Source organism: Lissotriton vulgaris, chromosome 3_1, assembly GCF_964263255.1.
Source record: "Lissotriton vulgaris chromosome 3_1, aLisVul1.2, whole genome shotgun sequence".
Taxonomy (NCBI): domain Eukaryota; kingdom Metazoa; phylum Chordata; class Amphibia; order Caudata; family Salamandridae; genus Lissotriton; species Lissotriton vulgaris.
In genome coordinates, this window is record NC_141689.1 from 906,999,684 (window position 1) to 907,023,911 (window position 24,228).

At 44.5% G+C, this 24,228-nt stretch overlaps 1 protein-coding gene across 1 annotated transcript in view; it reads left to right on the plus strand.

Annotated features, from left to right (window-relative positions):
- The window catches only part of LOC147727192 (tight junction protein 2-like), a 595,437-nt gene that overhangs the window by 745 nt on the left and 570,464 nt on the right, over nt 1-24,228 (plus strand). The gene's annotated exons all lie outside the window — the stretch shown is intronic.

The window sequence follows — 24,228 nt, forward strand, 5'->3', positions numbered from 1 at the left end:
TGTAAACAATGCACCTTTCCGAGGTTCCATTAGACAAGTTTACTTTGCGTGCTTACCAGCAAGGATTTTGTTTCCCTCTGTTTCAAACTAGGAGTGTGTTGCTCGTCTGCTTGCTGAGTACAAGCCCGAGCTCGCAGATTTCCAAAGGCAGCTGCAGAAACGCCCACTGCTCTTCCTGACAGGTTGGGCTGCAATGGAAACTCGTATTTTGTGCTCGGTCTGATAGGAGTCACACCTGATACAGCTTGCCCGTGAAATCTTTACAGGTCTCTCTGACAGGACATTTATCTGTGCCGGCATTAACCCTTTCTCTGGTGGGGGTGTCAGAAGTGTTACATTAGTATAACGATGTTGAAGATGGAGAAAGAAGATTGTTTTGGATGAAATGCATTTTAAGAGGCTACCTATGCCTACAGCGAGGCGAGGGGGCTCGGATTCACAGCAACACGTTTTTCCAAATTACCCGGGGCACCATGTTTAAGTCTGGACTTTAAATTTACAAACCATTGCATGGTGCGTGTTGGTGGCCTGGTGTTAACCACTCAATGTTTTTTCAATCCTTTATAATGTGTGGGCAAAAAGGTGGCGTTGCTCGATTTAGCAGGTGCTAAGCACAGCGAGTTGCTCCTTTTAGGAGCAAAGGCCCTCACACACCCGAGAGGTGTCCTGCTTCATCATGGGGCAGCTCCTTGTTGGGTCGGCGCTGCAAGGCCCAACGCTCTTTACAGGAGATCTTCTCTTTTTGCCGATGTGTGTAGCATGAGTGAATAATAAAGCGTGAGTAGAATAGGTGACGTGTGTTAAAATTATCTAAAGGGATCCAAACCGGATTTTTTTTTAATACTGGGGTCCCTTTGTCAAGGATAAAAACGTGGGTTGAGCGTAGAATAGATATAATGGTCTATTTAGCTGCAATATACATGAGTAAAAAATGTCAACGTTTCATGGCTGTTACAGTCCCTAGCGGATCATGGCATTTCGTCAGGACCAGGAAGACCATAGTCTACTCTTCAGGGTATGTGTGTTTGAAATAGACATTCAAAATATGCCCCGTACACTCTACATAGACATGTGGAGCATCTTCTGGGGGTGGATAGGACCGGACCGGACAAGTTGTACACTTGAGAGCGTACCGTCAATGCTCGTCGAAGAGCAGTGCGGCTGTCGATATACCCTGGGCCCTGCCGGCAAACTACATACATCAGCAAAAAAGAGAAGATCTCTGGTCAAGAGCCCTCTCGAGGGGGTAATTGGGCATTGTAGCGCCAGCCCAATGAGGAGCTGCCCGATGGTGAAGCATGACACCTCTCGGGGTGTGTGAGGGCCCTTGCTCCTAAAAGGAGCACACCCCTCCGCGTATCACAAGCTAGACCTAGTACTTCTCTTTATTGTCAGTAAATTCTTGTGGACCTCCTTTTATACTTGATATGGATATGTTTGCACACTTGGCTTAAGACATCAGTGTTGTTCTGGCCTTTTGCTATAGGCAAGGTTCAAGTAATATGCAGAGTTTGTCTCCTTAGGGTCTGGTGCACGCAAGTCCTCCAGGTTGGACATTAAGTATTAGCAATACCCTTCTCTTACTGTCCTTGTCGTACTTCTGTTCTTGTCCTTTCATCTTCTACTTGTCTGGGAAGCAGAGGAACCTACATTTCATGACAAGCGGGTTCTCCCCTTGAGTTAGCATGTTCGATAGTGCACATCTTGCTTGAAGCTGTTAAGCCTGTTGTCCTGTGAAGACCAAGGCATGACCTGCTAATGTACAATTTTAAACATGACCAGGTTCTTATGGAACTTTCTTTCTCCAAATAATGATCTACTATCTATTTTTATTCTTTTCTGACAGTCTTGAGTCTCCAGTACCTTTGGCTTGGCATCTTAACTGAGTGATCTCAATTTTTTTTTCTTTTTTTTTTTTCTTCTGCCTCAGTACATTCCGCTATCTTTGCCAGTATCTGGTGTAATGACAGATACTATAGTTGTCAGCTCAATGCCAGTATTCCTCCTCAACACTTAAACGTGTAAGTTGAGCTTCCACTTTTCAATCATTATGGAAGGGTGATGTAAAGATGCCTGAAATAGTGGTAGAATTTGATTGTGCTCTATAACAATTGTGCATTGATTCCCAATTTCAACCAGTGCTGGTACCGAGGCAGGTGTGATTGTTTCTTTTTTATCTGCCAGTAATTCTGCCCTGTAGATGTTTTGTGTCTGGCATATGTAATTTTTGCACACTGTCCCTGTTCGTTCTCCTTCACTAGCATTTTTCCTAGTTTGTGGGGGACAAGGAATTTCCGCAAATTTAAATTCACTTTGGGCGGTGTACTAAACAAATGTGAAGTTTGACAGAAATTCACTTGTGATTGCCTGGAAGTTTTCTTTGTTTTGTGATCCAGTTCCATTCTGTCTTATCTCGTTATGTCTAAATGAGTTGCTAGGTTTGGGATCAGCCTTCCATGATATGTAATTCCCTGGTTTCACATACGTAATGAAGGATGCCTTGTAAACTCTATGGAACATGGGCAAGAATGTTGGGATGGGTGACTACGATGTCAATGAATGTCATGATATGTGCAGACCTGACGACAGTATCGGTAAATGCATTTTCAATGTATGCCACAGGCTGTGCCCACGTTGCCTCGACAATGGCCGTCAATGCAATGTCAATCTATACTGTAAGTTTTGCCCGCACAGCAGCGCCAACATCAGCAATAATGATATCAATGTATGTCATGATTCACACTTGTACGATAATATTATTATTGTTAATAAGAACAACGCCAACGTACGTTCAGACCAAAGCAAACATACCTTTGACAGCACCAGTGCGAACAGTGTCCATGTGAAAAACTACTACTGTATGCACCATGTTGGTAATGTTGATTCAGAATGATACCAGCGGCTGCCATATTATTTTTGTGAGTTCCAATGAACTCGCATCAGTGCTGTCTGATTCACCCAAGGTGACATCCCCATCAATCTGAGTCAGAGAGATGTGGTAAGGCAGGTCCTGCGACCAATGCTCACGCTTATTGTGTAACAAGTCACAGGTGGGATCCACCATAAATAATAGGCAAACATGCACCCACATAGAACCCTGATCGATTCCACAGATAGATAATTGCACCACAACCAAGACAGAAGTAAAACCCATTTTTCCAAAGGTTCACGTTCCCCAGAAATACCACAAAGCTAGATGCCACATGTAATTAAGTACAATCAACCAATCAGGACACGACATGTAGCGATTTATGGGTTCCTCACACCCGACATCTGGACACATACACACTGGCCCACACTAACTCTCCCTGAGGTGAAGAGCCATCTGTGTCCTTATCAGATGCGCACATTTGATTGATTTATGACTGAGATACTCTTTTGGAATGTAGAGAATATTTTATTGTATCTCATGAACTGCATAAATTGACGCCAAAACATACATCAAGAGATTTTGGGCATACTCATTCTGTCCAGGATCTCCTGGCTGCAGTGCTTGATCACACCAATTTGACCCTGTTTTGTTAAATGCTTATTGTCTTATCATTTATTTAAGGTAAATTCTTATCCAAGCAACAAGACATTAGAGAGTCCCATTGAGGGACTATCATTTAATGATGTTCAATAACAAAAGAGAATAGCTTTACCTGCCCTGAAAAGACAACTCCTAAAGCCAAAAATCTTTTCTACCTTGCAGTATTCCATGCACATATTTTCACATGTACAGAGTGTTCCTCCAGTTGTATGAATTTAAAACGCATGCCTTTAGAGTGAAACTTTACCACACAGTGCATTTACCGCAAGTGTGCCTTTACCATGCTAAGTGTATTTAATAAAAAAAAATATATATATATTGTGTGTGTGTGTATATCTGTGTGTGTATATATATATATATATATATATATATATATATATGTGTGTGTCCGTGTCCGTGTCCAAATGTAGAAATGCGCACTCAGGACAAGGTCAGCAATGCATTGCATGTAGTTTAATCCACAATGTGAATTCATCTACATGTATTGCATTGCTGACCGTGTGCGTTTGGAGGTGTTTATAGTGTGAGTACCAGAGTTCTCGGTCAGCATACGCACCACCTCTCTCTGGTCTGTGTCCCCGGAAGGAGCGTCTTCATTGCAGCAGAAATATAATGTGTAATTTTATTTCCCCTGCACTTTTTTCTAAAAATAATTATAACTTAAATATTGTCTAAATGCGAGGGAACCCTGCAACCCCCCTCCTTTTTAATTACTCTTACCACCACTACCCATCTTAAACCCTAAAACACCTTTACCATCCTATACACCTACTAACCCCAAACCCTAAAAGCACCCATATGGGCCTATACCTCTGCCCACCCATAGACCCTAAAAACACCATTACCACCCAATACCCTTCCCCACCCTTAAATCCTAAATTATATATACACACACATACACTTGTACTTACCTTCTGGGTAAAGGCATTTGCGTTGTAAAGGCAATGCATGGTAATGGTATTGTGGATGGTAATCCTGGTGGGTGGTGTTCATGGGGAAGTGCATATTGAATAGCTGGAGTCTTTGCTTATGATGGATTGTGTTCTGAAGTAAGTTCATACTGGATAATAACCTATATCTTAAAACCCACATGATAATCAGCATTGATGATTCTGGGTCTGTGATCAACGCTGTGAAATACCAGGGGACAGTCTTTGCTTTGTTATAATCCTTATTGAACATGGATGATTGGCTAATGTCAAACTTTATGGATGAAATAGGGAACTGTTGATACTGAAGGAACCTGAACAGCCTGACTAGATGGCGGAAACATCTTTATATGTACACCAAACAAACAGAAAAATGTAGACCTGCCCAAAGCACTATGTAATGAATTCTTGTAGGTAAACTCCCCCAGCAGCAGCCACTGCACAGCGTCCTGCTGGCATGACTGTAGAAGAAACTCCAATATTGTTTAAGTGACTGGTTCAACGTCTGCCTGTCCATCTGTTTGTGGATGATAGCTTGTAGACAGATGATAAACTCTCCCACATCTTTCTGACGTTATTTGAATGGATTTTTATATAAATTAAGCCCCTAATCAGTCACAATTCAGTCTGCCAAACTACGGAGATGAAAGATTTCTCGAATGAAGTCCCTCCTCTGAGCAGTATTGGTTGGCAGTTGTTTAAGCGAATAAAATGTCCTGCCTTAGTTAAGTAGCCCATTACCACTAAAATGGTACTGTACTGGGGAGTTACGCAGTAAAGTCCATAGTAATGAGGGGCTATGAAGATTGAGCCATTTAAAAAGAGTTGCAAAAATCCTACAGGCCTTTGAGACTTTTTCTCCTGAGCAAATGTGGAGCCATTTATAGCTTGGCCTTGATTGTTTGGGCCATGAATGGCAACCAAAAATGTGAATTGCAACTCAGTAGCATTTCTTTCCCCGGGATGTCTTGCCGCTGTGGAATCCTGACACTACTGATGGGTTTAAGTGGAAGTTCTTCTGTAGGGAATAACTTGTTCTCCTAAAATAACAGCTCATCCTGATATATTTTGGCATAGGAATGAAATATTAGCCAGTGTTGCATGTTTATGGTTTATATACACCTATTAACTTGATCTAAGAGCTTTTCATCTTACGGTGGATCCGGAGTTGGTATTGGCAAAATCTAAGTGGCATGGTGCTTCCCATCCAACTCTTCTGTTTGTCAAGAGAGGTCATCTGCTTTACTAGTCAAACTCCAGGAAGGTGGGTGATATTGTACTGAAAGTGAAAGAAAAATAATGACCACATAGCATGACTAGAGATGGCACACTTCGAAGTTGAAAAAAAAAAACCAGCCAATTCTTATGATTGGTCCACACTAGAACACAATGTAGTGCTCTTTCTTCGTAATTCATCTAATGCACAAAGGCTTTTTTTGTAGCGAGAATCTCTCGATCATAATAATTATTATAGCGTAATTCTTCTCAGCATTTGAGTGTTCTGGTTTAAAAAACTACTAGGTGTAGGTGTAGGTTTTCTGTCTGCGGATGTCTTCGAAAAACAATTGCACCTGCAGATGCGTCTTCCATTCTAAACTGCAGGTCTGCATTTAGATACCTTAAGATTGGTTCTATTGTGAAAGGGGGCCTAGGGTATGGAAAGCAGCCTCTTCTTCTGGCCCCCATATGAAAGGAATTTGTGGCTTTGTGAGTTTCATGACATGTTTGACAATATCAAGGAAGCTTGTTATGAAATTTGCAATTCCTGAGAATCTTTTTATTTGTTTAACCTTCTTAAGTTGAGGTCACTTTGTACTGCCGTGACTTTGAAAGAGGCATCAGAATGGATTCTAGTAGGGGATCATAAAACACCGAAAGGTTGTTTCAAAAACACATTTCTCAAATTTAGTGTAGAGATGTAGTTTCCTGAGATGCTGTAACAATTTGCAGAGATTTATGTGATATTATCCTTTTTTTCTGGGAAACTTGGGCATACTCTAGATAATGACAAAAGGGCCAAATATGTTTCTAAAGATGTTGTTGACTAAATGTGTGAAGGCTGCATGGAGATTGCATAACTCAAAGAGCATGAGCAGGTACTATTCAACACCAGGGGGTTAAATGTGGTCTTCCATTCATCTTCTCCTTTGAAGTGTATGACATTTTAAGCACCTCTGAGATCCAATTTGGTGAACACTTTAGCCATTTTAATTTAATTAAGTGCATTTATTAATGGTAGAGGATTACGGTTGTGAATGTTACTGGCATTTGATTCTTGGTATCCTATGCATGGCTTATAATCTCTTCCAGGTTTGGGTATAATGAAGTTAGTAATCCCACTAAGAGTCATGGAGTGTTGATTTAAAAAAAGGCTCAATTCTCCTTCAGATATTCTCTCAGGACTTCATCTTCTTTATGAATTATACATTTGAACATTTTGTTCTTTTTGACCCAGGAATTAATGGAATAATGCAATTGTATTCCCTTGGGGGGTGTAAGAATTTCTCCTCCCCTTTACACCAAACACATCCTGAAAGTTTTTATAGACATCAGTTAACACTCTCATCAGGTTTCTGTTATGAAAATCAGATTGGGGGTTGTTGTATTGGAGAAGATGTACAGAGGTAACAATATGGCAAATTCAATATGATTTTGTCTTCTGACCATTTGATGATTGGTTAAACAAATGGTCTCTGTTACCAGATTCCTAAGAGCCTTGCTAGTATTTATAAACCACAATCAACACACGATGGGGTCGGTCGTGAAGAAATCATATTATGTAATAAAAAAGGAGAAATTGCTCCTTTTTTAGGTGTCCCCTCACTCACCAGGGTTGCCCCATGGTGACATGCTTCATCATTGGGGCCATCCCAGTCCTCTACGGGCTGGGCGTGCTACGACTTGCGAGTTACGTAGGAGCACTTTTCAAAAGACTATGTGTGGTGCATGTGTATTTGGGGAGTGGACTATGTGATGTATCTAAAAATACCTGCCCAGTAGGTTAACAATAAACTTTATTTTTGCCTCTAGGTGGTAATATTAAAAACGGGGTGGATAGATAGGGTGCTCTAAACGTAATGTGTCAAGGTGTACCTATCAACTCCTATCGTCGACATGTTTCGTGCATACCCCAAGCACTTCTTCGGGACTACACAGGGACCAGCCCTGTGTTCGCCACTCCTTAACTCTCCAATGAGTTATTTTGGTTTAATAAAATAAGGTGAGAATGCAGCAAACTATAATAAGTGCATGCAAATAATACCTACGTATTTATCCAAACACGTGGATCCTGTAAGATAAAAGACAACTTGAGAAATCAAGGGGTGAGTTACCCCAATTGTTATCACACATAGATTTACATCATAGGATTGTTGCGGAAAACGTAATTAAATTTCCCGTGGTCCTTAACGGGCATTATGACCGTGGTTGTTTTCATGCACAAAACGTGTTTGTTCTCATGCATCAAAACGTGATAAAAACACCTAGCTGTGACACACCCAAACATTCATCTATCACACACACTCATACTTGTTTTACATACATGTCATGAGACCTAACTGGGCCCCATGGATTCGGAGGGGTTCAGTATCCTAGACGATCTAATAGAGATAGGAAAAATGGGATATCGTAAAATGGAAAAACAGGGTCGTTTTTAACGATGGCAAATAGACCTGTTAAATGTAAGGGTTGACACCCTTCGTTTGTCCGATTTTCACTTACTTGTATAGTGGATACCTCCCTCTTATAGGCACCTACTTGTGTCCCTCCGGTCCGAATGTTGCTCGACCGTGGGTTCAGTTTGTTTATAAAGAAGTGCCCGATCCCGGTCACTTCCGCACACGTGCCTACGCTCGATGAAGAGCTAGTGCGTATGGATCGTCCTCAGCGATCTCGGGTGGCGGCCATCTTAGGAGTGAAAAACGCTTTCTTATGTTTTCAAAAGGGACAAAAAATTTAGATAGGCTGTAAATTGGTCCCGAAATTAATTTGTAGTATATATAATTACTTGTTCTGTATTGTTAGACATAAAGCCCAAATTTCTGAAAAGATTTTTATCACCGATACATTTCAGTTACCCTGGGAGGGGTTCGTTCAGGTCAAGTGAATTGCCCCCATGGAATGTCATCATTTAGTCCCACTAAGTGAGAGCGAAGCCTGAACACCCAGCGTTGTTCTTTTTCCAGTAGTTTCTTTTCCATTTCCGCATGTGGTTGTTGCGTTTCTAGGACCACCCACCGCATGTCATTGGGGGTATGCCCTTTTTCCAGGAAATGTGCAGTCATTTTGGTGTTTGAATGTTTGCACCTGAAATTGCTGCGGTGTTCCACCATCCTTGTGTTTACCTTCCTGGTGGTCATACCGATGTAGTGTAAATTACAACTACATGTGATCATATACACAACCCCTGACGTGTTGCAATTAGAAAAGGAATTCAAATTCCATATCAGGCCGGTGTTACACGTCACCTGTTTAGTTGCATTAGTCAGATGACATACACTGCAATTGGAACACGGATAGTGTCCCAAAGGCAGTGGGTGTAAATGTTGGATTGGGCCCTCCACATTTTTTGGCCGTGTGTGGACTACCAGATCCTTCAGGTTTTTTCCTTTTCGGTGGCTAAGCATCGGTTGGGTGAGGTTGAGGCCACCACTATTCAAAGTTTTCCAATGTTTTTTGACAATCTTGGTTACTTGCTGTGATGCTACAGTATAGGTAGTGATACAGATGGGTCTTCTATCAGAGTCATTTGTAGATTGTTCTCTGGGTTTTGACTCTAAGAGTGCATCTCTGTTGTTGTTTGTTGCTCTCTTTTTTGCCTTTGAGACAATTTTCTGTGGATATTGCCTCTGGCGTAGTTTTGTGCATAGTTCTTCAGCCTGCATCTCATAATCACGTTTCTCAGAACAATTTCGCCTTAGGCGTAAAAACTGTCCGAAAGGTAGATTTTCCCGGAGTTGTCGAGGATGAAAGCTTTCAAAGCTTAATAAGCAGTTCCTTGACGTGGGTTTGAAGTGTGTTGTGGTTGTTAGTTTACCTTTATCCGCTCTGATATTCAAGTCAAGAAAGACCAACTTGTCTCTACTCATTGTAGAGGTAAATTTTAGAAAAGGGTCTTGCAAATTCAGCCAATCCAGAAAAGAGTTTGCATCAATCTCACTGCCATTCCAGATGAGGAAGACATCATCAATATAACGTCTCCACATCTGGATTTTTGTTGAGAAGGGGTTGGTTGGAGTTAGAATTTTTTTGTTCTCCAGCTGGTGGACGTACAGTCCAGCCACGCTCGGCGCGAATGTGCTTCCCATACTAGTTCCGTGGGCCTGTCTATACATGGTTTTCTGAAAAAGGAAAAAGTTCTCGGTCAGTGCGAGGCGGCAGCATTCTAGCACCACATGTCTTGGTGTCTTGTATTGCCACTCGTTCTCAAACAGGATTTCCTCCAGGATTTGTAATGTTTCTCTGTGGGGCAAGCTCGTATAAAGGCTCTCCACATCGAGTCCAATCAATATCTGTGTAGTGGGATCAAAAGTGAGGTCCTTTAAGAGGCATATAGCTGCATGTTGACGATCAATATGCGGTACCCGGGCTGCACATAACTCAATTGGTGGCTTCTTAAAGTCACAAAAGGGGGGTCAGAGCGGGTCGCCCGCGCGGTCCAAAAGGGTAACGAGGCGTGGCGGTTCAGTTCCGATGTTAAGGCTCGATAGGTCACATGACCGACAACGAAAAAAGACTCAGCATAGGTAGTATAGGAGTTCCTATTGAAAGAAAGATTTTTATGTGCTGCGTCCACGTAGACACCGAAAATTAATAAATCAGCTCTGGTGGCATACCAAAAGACCGTGGTTGTAAAAATACATATTATAACGCCGTAAAATGGAAAATTATATTAATATGTCGGCGGTGTCAATTGTACACTCAGACATATCACATAACCCTACATTCAAAAATCATGGCGCGAAGGCTGCGATATATTGTCAAAAGCTGACCCCATCTACCGCAGAGCGGGTTAGTCATAAATGCCCATAAGGTTACTAGACGACGCGCCAAATCAAATATGCGCTTAGCCCAAAAAGGAGTGGACATATAAATAGATGGTGTGGCATGACTCAAGGGGTATAGGTATGGCTTCAGCATAGGGAAGGATAGAGGGCAACGGTTGATGATAGGGAGAGTTAATGTACATCCACTAGCAGTCCTATAGTATAAATCGGCGTACCACTCACACAGGATGGTAAAGGCCGAATACCTAGGGGGTTGGTTACAATATCAATACATAAAGAACATTCCTGATTAGAAATACATGGCAAACATGTTCATTACAGTATGGAAAGTATTAAATGTCCATTCATGATAGAGTGTACAAATCAAAACAAAGCAATTAGTTCAGATTAGCAATTTGTACAAATGTACTATCATTTTCATTGAACCCAAATCTCACGGAGTCAAAGAAGAACATCCATTTTGATTCTCGGATATTCAAAATATTTGCAATACTACCGCCTCTGGGGCCCAATGTGATGATTATCAATAAAGATACATTGTAAAACGCTAAACCTGCCAGCCAGTGCTTCAGGCCAGCTGGAGGGCAGACCCGAACTTAGCCTGCAGCGGGAGCAGGGCAGGCAGCCACAGGAAGCGCTCTGCCTACTGCTGTGCCCCAAACTCAGTGCCAATGCTACATTGACAGCTGACACCTATGCAGATATGCGTGACAAAGCATTTCAGTGAGGTGATGCGGAGCACCACACTGAAATGCGCTACAGTCATGCCTGATGCCTGATACTTGGTAGGACTGTGTATAATAACCAACCAATAGTGCCATATTTAGAGGAGAGAGTACAAGCAAGAATGAGGTCAGAAAAAGTGGAGAAGGAAAGCAAAAAGTAGGGAGGAAGACCACTGTTAGGATATTGGGCCTAACACCTTGAAATTCATTCACACTTATTACAGTGTTGCATCAATTCTGCTTCCTCGAGTCTTCTTATCACTACTGTCTTACGTTCATGATTTTGCATTTCTCACATGGTTTATATCAGCATGCCATCAAAGAGGCGTTTAATATTTGGTAACTCAGCAAGGGCCTCATCAAAAGCCCACTGTTTTGTTTCTGCAAAATTAGCACCCAGAGAACGTGTTATAGGTTCCTGAGTTTAGGTTGTGCTCTATCTGGTGCAATCCGGCATTGAGAAAGACCTTAGACAGCCCATAAGCTTTATGGAGGTAGGCCATGATGTCACCAATGGTTGGTATTGCGCGGCTGGTGCTTTGTACTCTTGTTGGGTACACCTCATTTCTACACATGTTCTCACCATTCTAAGCTGCTTAGTCTTATTCATGTCCACTCTCTGAGATACTCAGGGGGTGGGGTCCTTAACAGTCTCAATGCCAAATTTTTCTGTTCTTAATTTTGGCGAGGACATGGAAAATAAATTTACTCTGTCGCAGGATACTGTGAATGAGCAGCTTCAACTCTGTGATGCAGAAACAGTTCACTGCCTGCTGTTTTATTATATTATTTGTAAATTGCAATTCCTGTGTAAAGAACTTTGTGCTCTTCTAGAGTTCCCTCTAGTTTTCATGTACATTCACACAGTGCAAAATGGATTTATTGCAGCACTTCAGCTGTGCAGCAGCTGAGGAGCAACCCGCTCTTCAGTTGCAGATATCTTGGTTTTCATGTCTGTTTCCCAGGGCTACTGGTGGTGTCCCCTTTAAGCACCAATCCATGTTCTAGTGCAGTGATATTCAAAATACGGCCCTCCTGACCTTTACATGAGGCCCCCTGAGTAGCGGCAGCAGCACTGGGCTGTTGTGTACTCGACTCGACACTAACATTGAAAAAATGTCAAATATACAGCAAGCACTTATTTAAAGGTTCACTGCAGTTAAACAAAAGAAAGTAACTAGGCACTTAACTTTTAAGAACATCTTCATTTTTGAAGACCGCAAACATGTAAAAATACCAAAAATTCAAAAAGTGTATTTCATTGACCTGTAGAACCATTTCACCTAAGTAAATCAAATTAAAGCAGTGCGTTCAGAAGTATTTTTTTTAAAGTGCTGGTTTTCAAACATGAATTTAGAAACATTGATGCCCCCCCCCCGCCCGCACCCCTCCCACTGTGACAACAATGCCACTAGTGCTTACATCCAAGCACAGGAGATGGTTTTGCACAGCACGCATCCTGGAATCATGTATTTCGAGGCCCTCATATATGTGACCATGAATAAAATGGAGGCAAATTGAAATAACCAAATTGTGTGACCCTGGGAAATTGTTTTAAGTGGAGAAGCCGGGATATATTCCAGGTTTTCTGGTTTCTTGAGTTCAGCCAGTAGATATTCATACTTTGCTTCCCTTACATTCACCTTACCACCCCCCCCCCCCTTTGCTGGCATCCGTGTGGCCCTCGGTCACATAAAAGACCAATCTTCGCGGCCCCTGGAAAAATGTTTGTGAGTATCGATATTCTAGGTGCTATGAGTCAAGCTTCTGGTTGTAACTTAATAAACATTTGAAGGACATTTTACCATTGTCAATGAGAAAGTGAATTGGCTTAGTGATGATTTAGCTAAGATTGGGCGAGGCTTACACTTACTTGAAACTGGCCATCCGGTAAATGATGTCACAATAGATCTGCAAACACTATCCGAGGTAATCAACAAATGAACACTGTAAGACACCTATGACAAGCCTATGCACACGCTCCAATCTATTCAGACTTTTGTGAACAAACAGTGAACATAACACAATAACGAGTGATCCGTGTATTTTTGTTCTTTTGTTCTTTAATCCGCAATGCCCAGCCAACACGTGTTTCGTCGTTAGGGGTACCGTCCGACTTCTTCAGAGCTGTCAGGCTTCAAATTTTCTGTGCCAAACTCCTCTCCGCCGGTTGTACTTCCAACCTGGCTGGTCCTATGGTGTAGAGTGTTTCCAAATAATATAAAAAATCACTGTGCTAATCTTCCAAAAGGACCCTTATACCCTTTTTCAAATGATCACACTATATAGTGTTGTAGAGTAATATCAATGTCCTCATATGTTGGCCCCCAAATACGGGTACTTTAGTGAGTGCTCTGAAAGCCGTATCTAGTGTTCTGCATCCCAGCTTGTGAACCCCCCGCCCTCTCCCACTGGCATCAGTGATGATTTAGCTAAGATTGGGCAAGGCTTACACTTACTTGAAACAGGCCATCAAGTAAATGATGTTACAATAGATCTGCAGTAAATGATGTTACAATAGATCTGCAGACACTATCCGAGGTAATCAACAAATGAACACTCTAGGACAGCTGTTGTTGCTAATTGTTAGAGGCAGGACATGGCAAAGAGAACAGATTCCTTCTCTACATTGGATAGTCCCTAAGATTTCATGTAATCGAGACCATAACCTGGACCGTGGAGCCTCTTCTGGCAAGTCAGTCAGAGAAAGGAATTTGCCATTGGGGGTATAGGTCGCCTAACCTTTTTAGGTTACCTCTGCAGTAACAGAGATTTGGTGATGGTATAGTAACAGTAGTTTTGGAGATTACATTACCGGGTAGGTCTGTTTTTTATGCCGCTGTTGCCATGCGTGGTGCTGATTGTCTCTTTCGTTCATCAGAACTGTTCGGGTATGAGTGATGATCGCAGACAGTGGACACAAGCTATTATTCGCACGTTCTTTTCCAACATGGCGGCTATAACTGTTCGAGAAATATCAGCAGTGCGCAAACTGCGCTTGCATAAATACTATAACTCAATGTCTGGCTCCGTTAACCCCCCCACCCCCACCTCCCATACAGTAGCGTAATTGTTTCACAGTTCAGTCTGGGCTGTTTCTCGGCATAGCTGCACAGCAATCTTATCAACCATAAGATGCCATGACATTTCCGATCATGGCACAGTGCTGGTAGTCCTAGAGATTTCACCTTATCACTTCATCCATGCAATGCAATAGAAGGTCAATGAAATGGCATTTAGGGGCGTTGGAGAAGCCCTGTATGACTATTTGATTGAGAATATCCTGGAAGGATGACTTGGAATATTATGTGGAAATCCCCGTTGGCGAGGCGCTATTTGCACACAATGCTAATCTTGTTAGCAAAGCCAGGGCCGGACTGGGAACCAGAACCGGCCCTGGCAAAGTGCTCGGCCGCCCCCCCCCCCTCTTGGGGTTAGGGAGGTGGAGGGGGGGGGGGTGCGTCCGCGCTCTGTGCCAGGGCCGATTTTCGGCCGTTTTTGCAGCATAGCTGCAAAAAAGGCCCTGTAACATAAAACGGCCCCCAGGGGCCCAAAACCGTCCCCCAACCATGCGGCCCACCGGGGGATTGCCCGGTGCCCGCAACGGCCAGTCCGGGCCTGAGCAAAGCGAAACCAAGAAGGACACAGCTCTGGGAATAAATAACTTAATTAGAGCACCAATACTAGACTTCGTGTTCCTCAAAAACCTATAGGAAGTTGAGGAAGATTAGAGGTGAACTTGCAAGTAGACTGGGGGAGGCTGGTGGTGGGGTGTAATACCTCCCAGGTGTGTTTTTTAAGTAAGTATATTCCAGAAAACCAAAGGGAACTATTCATTTGATCAACAAGGAGTTCATCATAAGGAGTTTTACAATTTTTAACATACATTTTCAGTGGACATATTGGTTATTACCATGCACAAAAGAAACCAGGAAGAACACATTGAATATTTGTCTACCCATAGCACAATCCTTCCAGGAAGCCTGAAACTGTCATATCCCTTAATGCTACTCTTCCCTGAAGCCTAAAAAAATCCTTACTAACCTTAACCTTACTTCCTTGAATCTTAAAAACCAATTACCTCCCTTTTATTTATACTCTTCCCTGAATCCAAAATAGCCTTTACCACCCCTTAACGTTAACCTTCCCTGAACCTTAAAAGTCCTTACTACTCTTTTCCATCCCTGAACCCTAAAAACCTAAACTACACCTCAATGCTACCATTCCCTGAATCCTAAAAACCCTACTTATATCCTTTACACCTACATCACTCTAACTGCTCTGCTCTATTTTAGTAGGACGACATCCTTACTTCTGCTCCTAATACATTTATCTTTGCTCTTTAAAGCACGACCCATTTCATTTTTTTATAGCCACAACTTTTTTCATTTTATTTTTGTCAGTATGCATTTTTGACAGGTTTTTTCTCACAATATTTTTGCTGCAAATTGAGAAACCCAATTATTTCAAATCAACTATTAAAACAAGAACGGAAATGAAGTTTGTGAATGAGATTGCTCAGAAGATTTTTGGTGCGCTATATATCTGCACCTTAACAGCAGAATGTTACACTAAAGGATAGGCAAGGTTATGAAGTGGTAAGATCCTAGAGACAAAGAAGAGTTTGTGGTGCAGAGGTGCACGACATCGGCACTTAAATCTTGCATTTGGGGAAGCTGGGGATATGCACTCTTAACACCTTTGTATGTGTAACATTTTCTAATTAATTATGTTGGTACAGTGCCACTTACTATCCTTAGAATCAGTTTGATTGGTCGCTTAGAATCTCAGGGGAGAGAATGTATTAGTGCAGCGGGTTTGGAGGAGCCAGGGCCTAGAGGCGTGAGAAGCTCACTGCACTCCAATATGGCGGCGTTTCCTGCCCAATCAGGACGGCCCATTTTCCATGCTACCAGCATGAACCCATGGTCACTTGGTATTCCACATACATCTGTTCTTCACTGGTGGCCACTCATTCATGCTTTTTAGGATGAATGGGTTTTGATTTTACAATTCCTCCTCCTGGTCACCCTTCTATATTCGTTAAACCTTTTGAGTCTGGTTAGGCTTTACCTGCATTGTATATGGTTCTCTACCCCACGGTGGTGGTCTGTGCGTGATGTGTTTGGCTTCCTCTGGTCGACATTGGCTTATTCTTGCAACCCCCGCAAGAGAGTGGTGAGGCGTAGTCTCATGTTGCACGATGTTGACCTTCGACTTCCTTGGGATTCTTGTTATGCAGGCACCTTGGGCCTCGCCTCAGGTGTTAATGATTGTGCACTATGGAGGAAGTGAAGCATAGTTCTGAATCATGGCATAATAGGGTGATGTCCTGCACTGCAAGTAGTAGACAGACCATCCGGTTTCTTTGATCTTATGTTTGGTGCAAATTTATGAGGCATGTCACTTTTGTGATGTCATTTTTTCTTGGATGTTATTGATGGACCATGAAAATAAGTGCCTTATTTTATTATATGTTCTGCACAGCAAGTGCCAGAAGCAAACCTTCCAAGCTGAGTGCACAATAAACAATCGCAGTGAGCTACAAGTAGCTCTCCAAAGCAGAGAGCAATTATTTTTTGTTGGGTTTTTTTTGTTGCAGAAAGAGTTTATGCAGAATTTACTTTTGAGGGCAACACTGGCGAATTTATCTTTTTAGGCGTATATTTCTAATGGAAAGCGTCAAACAGTTTCTATTACATTTTAACATTTCACACATTGATCTCTTAGCACTCTTGACAGCCTTCGGAAGTTGAACTGCCTGCGGACACTTTTAGCACATTGAAGAGACCACTTAGGGTTAAAAAGTAGAAATACCAACCAAGCTGAAACTTGTAAGTTTCTATGTTCAAAGAAAAAACTTAGATTTATAGCTTCTGGGTTTTAAAAAAACACAAACACATAAGCGAAGCCTCAGTTTAAAGAGTCTTGAGATTCTGTAACTTCACTGTGCATTACACTGGAACATTCTAAATGGTATTGTATTTAGTGTTTATGTAACAAATGTGTTGTAGTGTTCTAAAGCTATTTCTTAATATCCCTCCCATCGTAGTATGCATCATGGCTTGGCAAGTTGTTAGAATATGGTTGCAATTTCTTTAAACCTATGGCAACGTCTTGTCTGAGTTGCAGCAAGCACTGTTGCATGTCAAGAGTTGGTTAGGTTGTGATGGGGGTTGAAGCAGGAGGTCTTGTACAATCCCGTTTGTCACACTAACCTCTTTGCAGCTTGTATTGTGTGCCAGTATTTAGAAGCGAAGATGGAAGGAATGGAATTCCTTTTTGGAAGGTAAAGTATTTAGGATGCATGGTGATACAGTTGTACGAAAGTGATACTTATGCGCTTGCTGCTCAGCCAACCACTGAAGAGTGTTTTTATTGGAATTCCTTCCGAAGGTGTTCCACCTTTTTGACCAGCACTGCATTATTCAGTTGTTTGGTCGTGCTCCTGCATATCCCCAGAACCATACAAATAGAAGTAATTTCCCAATGGCAAACCCTCTTCCTCTGCAGAACCACTCCTAGAAGCCAGTTCAATCCAACATATTTGGAATGTCTAGAAAAGGTATTCTAGTAAGTATTGACTACGTTTTTTTTGTGATTCTTTATGGGGGGAGGGGGTGGTACAGATAGTGCTTAATTTGTATTAAAAAAACAGTGGCAGGACCCTCGTCAAGAGGCCACCACAGCTTGCACCACTCATTGCCCCTGCCAGCGCTGCCAATGAAAGTATCAACAAAACTACTAACCATCACACAGCTACAAGTGTGACATTTCAGACTGTTTGAGGCTATAACAATGGTTTGAGAGGTACGTATTAGTAGTTGTAATGTCTAATTGATTAACCTCTTAAGTGCTGCGCCTATACCGACGGCCGACGGCACCACTACCTCGGGAGTGCTGCCGTCGGCCGTTGGACGTTCCAGCTGCACCTGCGCAATGGAACGTTCAGCACTGGAGCTGGACGTTCCAAAGCAGCTAAGGTGTTAATAAACAACTGTTGTGGTGCTCATCTCTATATTACACAAACAGTGCCCCCATGTGGCACCTGTCATAACGGCTGCTGTTGACAATTAAGTGTCTGTGCCGAAACCAACGGCTCAAATTAAGCACCGCCCCACAAGCTTGGTTCTGCAATGACCTGCACTTCATGAGATGAAATCCCAGCTGGCTCAGGCTTCCATTGGTCTGAGGTTAGTAAAATAACACCTGTTATTTACAGTGCTTAGAGGCAGTAGACATGCGGTATGAAGCGCTACATAAAAACAAGTAGTTCTTCTCAGGAGGGTAAAGTGAGGAGGGGGAGAAGTCACCCAGGAGTGAGGGACTTGTGCTTAGTGCCTGGTCCGGACATCTCCCATATGTCTCTGCTTTGTTGGGAGATGCCTGCACAGGTGCTCTAATAAAATAAACTGTAGTCCTTATCCAGAGCACTCCATACAACTTGTGCAGTAAATACTCCCTGTTGGGACTCAATTAGGCTCTGAGAGGAGGGCCATGCACCCCTCTCCTTTATTTACATATCAGCCCCAGGGATGGGGCCCCTGGGGTCTCATGGAGGCTCAGGGAAAGACCGGCATGACTCCCACCTCTATAAAATAGAATGTACTGCTGCCCGGGTCCATGCCCTCCCCATCGGGCCGTTTTTGTTTTTTTAATCTGCATGAACCAGGTCATTTTTAAATTAACACTGATTTATGGATCCACCGTGAATTTGCGGTAACATTGAATTTAAAAAAACAGTCCTAAGGGGGCAGGGTATGCCTCCCCAGCCCCCACCTCCCCTCCAATATGTTTTTAGGTCGGAGGCCTAAAAGGCTGCGCTTGCGCAGTCTTAGGCCGGAGATTTAATGAGTCTTAGTAGCGCTGTAGGTCCCGCCTGCCTGCTCCGTCTCTCCTTCATTGGCTGGCTTCCTAAACAGAGGCCAGCCATTGGAGGAGAGATGTGTCACTCCGATGTAGCCCCGTCTTTTTCGGATTCGGGGGCGTAAATTTTGCTGTTCTTTAGACAGTGACGTTGTCTGTCACTCAAAACAGCAAAACCACGCCCCCGAATCTGAAAAACACTGAAGCTGACTGCCGCCATTTTGGTTCCTTCGCAGTGAAGGTGAGCCGTTCCTCGCTGTCCTCTCCACACTCCGTGCCTGCTCTCTGCTCGGAGTCTCTCTGCCTCTCTTCCGTTCCGCCTGCTCTGCCCCTCCTCTCACCCTCTCCTCTGTTCTCTAAGGCTCCGCTCTGACTGCTACAGTCCCGGTCCTGTTCTGCAGGGCTGAGGAGTCCACGCTGACCGATACCATGTGCTCTGTTCTGGGGCAGGGGTGAATGTGCGTCCGTGCTTTGATTCGCCGCCCTGGTCCGGTGTCTGGTATGGGGCGGGGTGGCGTCCTCGTCTGTGACAGAAGAGACCTCATAATTTGCCCGTTGCCTCTGCCCATGGTCCGCGCCTCACCTCCAGCCCTCCCTCGGCGCTATACGATCTGGACGGAAACTCGTGCCCAGCGCACCCCCCCCCCCCCCCCATGGACGGACTTCTGCTTTTTGCCCCAAAACGGGTGGAACCGGCTTTTCTGGGCTCCGCTGGTGCGGGCGCTCCCAGCACCGGCCAGACATCATCCCAGCGCTGCACACACCCCCATGACGAGGGATCTCGGCCCAGAGCAGCCGCCGGCACCGGTGTGATTACACTTCTGAGCCTCTGCTGGCGCCTACCCACTGCTACACAAGGCAGCGAGGCGCTTCAGAGGGGTGCGAGGGGGGCTGCGGTGTGTGGGGCCGGGGAGTACACCCTGGAGCATGTCCTCCCGCAGCGTCTCTACCCGGGAATGCACTAGCAGGAACCTCCCGTTTTCGCCCAGCTCAAACCACTGCAGCCTGGGGCCCGCGGGGCGGCCCGGGTCTCTATGGAGAGGACTCTCTAAAGACCCCCTCCGGAGGCGACTGGCTGCTGCCGGAGGACATGGTGCAGGTATGTGGCATGCAGCTTTAGCGTGGAGGCTCGGGGCAGGGCTGAACAATTTCTTTAGCACTTAGAACTGGCTCTGTTCACTTCATAATAATAGGATTAGTACTCGGGACTCCGTCATTTTCTTGTATATTATTTTCAGACCTCATGAACGCAGGCTCATTCAGCTTCTGAATGTGTGAGGCTTTAACAAGAGTAGATCTGGTCTAGTTGTTCAGATGCCACTTTGGACCGGGAAACCTGGGTTGAACCCCAGCTTACTCCATGTGACAAAACCGTGTGATCTTTGGCTGATCACGCTCTCTCCTTCTACCTTAGCTCCCTTAATAGATACAAATGCGGGCCCGGATACAGTGGGTTCGTTTCGAAGGATGCAGGGTAAAATTATAAATTCACATGATTTTACTTAAATCCTTCTGGTTTTACAGCCACAGCCGTGTAAAGATGCGTTGTGTCCATAAAACGACCTTGCACTTTCTTGTGCATCCACACCTACATTAATCGGTAACATTTTAGGAAAGCTCAGCCTGAAGGAGAGGCCACATCATGCTGTACACACACCTTGCCTCTTTTGAGGGTAGGGGGTTGAGAGTTTGTGTACAGGTGGACGTCTTGACAAATAGAAAATCGTCCTTTACTAAACATCTTGCAAACTTTTAACAATTGTTTACCTGCGAAAATCTTAATACATTTAAGCCACATCGCGCTACACTCGAGAACCACACTGAACCCTAGTCTTGTGGGGCACACAACTAATCCAGTGCCCTTTATTTTTTTGGGCGATGCGTTTTAAATGCTGCGCCATTTTAAATGGCACAAGTAACTACATATACCAGAATGCAGTGTGCGGTTGGTGGCACTGCCATCCCACGTGCTTCCACACTCTTTAGTCCTTACCCCAGCGAGAAGCCAGCGTGCCTGGTAGTTAGATATCCATAGAATTAAGAATTTCGCCTGACGTTATTCGCGAATTCTAATTTAATCATCAAGGGTGAAAGGTGAAGGGCTCCGGTGGCTAAATCTGGCATGGATCCGCCCACCCAGGCTGGCGTTGGACACCCCTGATTTAAGGCAAAGCATAGAAACGGAAATGAATACCGAGTCCCATCTACCGCTAGCCTCTGTCTAGACCACCGACCCTCCTGCACTTGACCCCCCCCCCCCTTCTCCCCATCCCTCATAAACAGTCCCCTCACGCGTCATTATGCAGATGATCACGTTTCAGGCTACCCCAATGGTTCCAAGGGCCATATGGCACGAGAGACCCGCCCGCACCACCGGCCGCTCGAGGGGTAGGTGGTCAACTGCTGCTGACAGCCTTTGTCCCATAAAACTTCCCAGAGCCCTGGCTGCTACGGAATGCCCCCGCCTTGACCTGCCGCAGATGTCCAGCCGCCTGCGCTGTCACAGACTTACTAACACTTGTCGCCCCCCACCACCCCCACGTTCCCTCTACTCGTGACTTTTCTACAAAAGACCCTGCCCACACTTCTATTTCTGAACCAGGATTTGCATTTTGTTCGGAAGGGGTCTGTGGCAGCGCCCTGCTGAGCATTACAAACCAATAAAGGGTTATAATGGTCCTGAATGAATGATTTAGTATTGGCACGGTTCACTCCGACATCATGCATTCTTTTTTTACACATTCACAAGGCAATGTAGATATATATGTGTATATATAAGGTGCAACCGGCCTCCTCACATAGGCTCTGTTATAATACCTTCTGTTTCTAAAGGGTGTCATGCCGATCTAAAGACGAGTTCATTTAGCTCTGTAAACAAGAGATCTCTTGTAATGGTATATTATTGGCCAATTTTAGAAACATGGAAGGCTGAGTCAGGCGTTGCCTCAATTCAAACACAAGGACCTCCTTATCTCGGTGGTCAATGTTTAACTCGCTGAGCAATCCTTCTGGCTGTACAGAGCATGGAAGGCTGAGTCGGGCGTTGCCTCAATTCAAACACAAGGACCTCCTTATCTCGGTGGTGAATGTTTAACTCGCTGAGCAATCCTTCTGGCTGTACAGAGCATGGAAGGCTGAGTCAGGCGTTGCCTCAATTCAAACACAAGGACCTCCTTATCTCGGTGGTGAATGTTTAACTCGCTGAGCAATCCTTCTGGCCTGGCTGTACAGAGCATCGGTGTTCAATCTAGGTCCGGGAGGGCAGCTGTGAGGCTAAAAACAAAATGTGAAAATTTGTCATTTTTATTAATATACTAACTGCATGGCAGTTTCTCGTATGGATAGCCCCAAGATCTGGACATAAATTGGAGGCACCTGTAATAGTCGGCTTTGCTCCCCTGCACCCTGGCTGTGCTTGCTCCCCTGCACCGTGGCTGTGCTTGCTTCCCTGCACCCTGGCTGTGCTTGCTTCCCTGCACCCTGGCTGTGCTTGCTTCCCTGCACCCTGACTGTGCTTGCCTCTCTGCACCCTGGCTGTGCTTGCTCCCCTGCACCCTGGCTGTGCTTGCTCCCCTGCACCCTGGCTGTGCTTGCTCCCCTGCACCCTGGCTGTGCTTGCTCCCCTGCACCCTGGCTGTCCTTGCTTCCCTGCACCCTGGCTGTCCTTGCTTCCCTGCACCCTGGCTGTGCTTGCTTCCCTGCACCCTGGCTGTGCTTGCTTCCCTGCACCCTGGCTGTGCTTGCTTCCCTGCACCCTGGCTGTGCTTGCTTCCCTGCACCCTGGCTGTGCTTGCTTCCCTGCTCCCTGGCTGTGCTTGCTTCTCTGCACCCTGGCTGTGCTTGCTTCTCTGCACCCTGGCTGTGCTTGCTTCTCTGCACCCTGGCTGTGCTTGCTTCTCTGCACCCTGGCTGTGCTTGCTTCTCTGCACCCTGGCTGTGCTTGCTTCTCTGCACCCTGGCAGTGCTTGCTCCCCTGCACCCTGGCTGTGCTTTCTTCCCTGCCCCCTGGCTGTGCTTGCTTCCCTGCACCCTGGCTGTACTTGCTTCCCTGCACCGTGGCTGTGCTTGCTTCCCTGCACCCTGGCTGGCTTGCTATTGGCATTGTAAATGACAATGCCATTTATTTATGATTGTAAAAAAAAAATGTCATAAGCAATGCCTATAGCTCTACCTTTAATAATGCCGAGACCATTGCATTGTAAATGCTTGTTTCCCTTATTTTCAGGACAGGGGACTAAGTCCAGAGTCCGAAAACGATTGCTGCCACATCTTATTGATGTGATACCAGCCAGTCGGATCTTATATTGGATTTGTCTGCTCCGCGGATCCTACGTATTGTGAAATACACAAAGCTTTTGAGCCTTAATGTCTCAAAAACTACTGAACGTATTGATGCCAAATCACTAAAACCACGCTTGCTGAATCGAGATCCAGCTTTCTGCCAAATGTGATGTAATTCCATTCAGCCATTTTGGCTGTAGCTGTGTTTAACTTTCCTATAGCTAAATGAGTGGGGAAAATATGTGTTGGGGCTCCTCTTTTTATTGCCCCTGTTTAGCAGATCACTCTGAACCGTTTCAGGGAAGAGCTGGGGGTGATAGAAATTTTTGGGGGGAAAGTGTCATGAAGATACGTCTATCTCCGCCAACGTTATAAGCAAACCAAAAAATGCATTTCCTACAGAAAAGTGGTCCTAATTAGAACTACCCAGTGAGGACCAAATGGACCACAGTGTCACATAGAAGGGGTGGGGGTGAGAGCGGGGGCGGGGTTGGAGGTGCCCAAAGATGTGACTGGGGTATAAACCTCGAAAACAGATTCACCGCCCTATCAAACTTAAGTGAGTGCGACTGACTCACTCATCAACATAATATGTTAGGACACCCGAACCCTGTGAAAATAGATAATGGTAACATTAGTAAGGAGGGTCCTTTAGCTCTGATACAGTTAGACAATAGTAAGCTCACATCTGATAGTAGGAAAAGTGTGGGGAGATTATTAAATTTGGAGGGGCATAGTAAATCAGCCCGGGGTAACGACAGTGATCCAACAATTGTATCGCACCTGGATGAAGCACGGGTTGGCTCCTTAAAATCGCTAGCCACAAATATCTCATCACAGAATCCAACTGTTAGCGATCTCCCAAGATCAGTCAAAACAGGGTCTACAGG